The sequence below is a fragment of the Colobus angolensis genome, unplaced genomic scaffold (assembly GCF_000951035.1).
Source record: "Colobus angolensis palliatus isolate OR3802 unplaced genomic scaffold, Cang.pa_1.0 Scaffold33, whole genome shotgun sequence".
NCBI lineage: Eukaryota > Metazoa > Chordata > Mammalia > Primates > Cercopithecidae > Colobus > Colobus angolensis.
The window spans coordinates 3,330,100-3,331,836 of NW_012116599.1; positions in this window are offsets into that span (position 1 = coordinate 3,330,100).

The window sequence follows — 1,737 nt, forward strand, 5'->3', positions numbered from 1 at the left end:
TACTTGGGAGGCTGAGGCAGGAGAATGGCGTGAACCTGGGAGGCAGAGCTTGCAGTGAGCTGAGGTCCGGCCACTGCACTCCAGCCTGGGCGACAGAGTAAGACTCTGTCTCAGAAAAAAAAAGCTGTGAATGTCTGAAACCAATAAGTCAAGGTGTTCCCTGCCTAAACTTATTGCTGTTCCTGCAAAGGACTAAGTCAGTTCATAAGTTACCAAAGTTGCCATTTTGGAGATGGAAATCGATGAGGAGGGAAGGTCTTTTATTGGAGAGTATACAATACAAGCAGATTATTCTGTCTCAGAGGTGCTAATTCCTGAAATTAGAAGACCCTTTCTTTTCCAGTAATGAAGTTATAAATATCAGCTTGTTCATCCAAGCCACTGGCTGAGGTGTTAGGAAAGAGGAAGAGGGTGGTAGAGGAGATAAGACAGTAGGGAAAGACAAGGACCCATGCTCTTAGTGGGGAGAACTCTTGGAGTCATTCTCTTTTTGGAGCGTGGAACTCTGAAACCATTGTTGGCAGTGTTCAGTCACTGACAGCACAAGTTTCACTGAATTGATCCAAGAGTTTAGTGATTTCAAAAGCCTTGGTCTCAGGAGAAGATTAAACTTTCATATTGGGCAGTGGTTCACTTTAAAACACACACACACACACGTGCACACACACACACATATTTTTTAAGAAATTCTAAGAAGTAACTGATACCCAAAATGCTCTGTCTTGAGTCATGAGATCCATCAGTTCTTGATATTATCTAGACTTGCATCTAGAGCTACATTGTAAAATCCTTTTAGGCATGTGTTAGATTTCTGTGTAAACTTTGTTTAAATGTAAACTTCATACCACACTGTCAGTTTTTGTCTTAATAAAACTATAGATTTATATAAAAAATATTTAAATAGATTATCAATTGTCACTTGACACCAGATTTCAGCTACATTTTCCTGTTTCATTTCTTTATATTTCAATGTAATGTCCAGGAGGCAGGGATCCATCTGTATCTTCAATGCCCTATCTTTTAACTTGACTCTGTTAAAATCACCAATTGGCTTTGGGTAATAACCAATTTCCTTCACTTCATCAGAGATGCCTCGAAGAATATATTGAATCATGTTTTTTTGTTGCTTTGTTTTTTTTTGTTTGAGACAGAGTCTCGCTCTGTCACCCAGGCTGGAGTGCAGTGGCGCGATCTTGCCTCACTGCAACCTCCACCTCCTGGGTTTAAGTGATTCTCCTGCTTCAGCCTCCCGAGTAACTGGGACTATAGGTGCATGCCACCACGCCTGGCTAATTTTTTAATTTTTTGTAGAGACGGGGTTTCATCACATTAGCCAGGATGGTCTTGATCTCCTGACCTCATGATCCGCCCACCTCAGCCTCCCAAAGTGCTGGGATTACAGGTGTGAGCCACCGCGTCCGGCCGAATCATGTTTTTTGTTGTTGTTCATTAAATTAACTCTAATAAGGCCCTTGATGGGGGGGAAAAAAGTTAAGTAGGCTTCAAGGCTTACTCAAAGCACACCCACTTCCTTTTACGTTCTTTTCAGTATTTGGCTTCTAGTGTAAACACTGGAATAAATTCTGTAACTGTGTTTTATTCTCTGAGATGTAACTGCTTTCCTGGATCCTGCTGTGACTTGGTTTTGAGACTTAGGCAATTGGTATAAATAAATCCAGCACTATGCACTTAATCTTCATTAAGATGTAGACACATAGTTTAAATAGAGAGATTAAA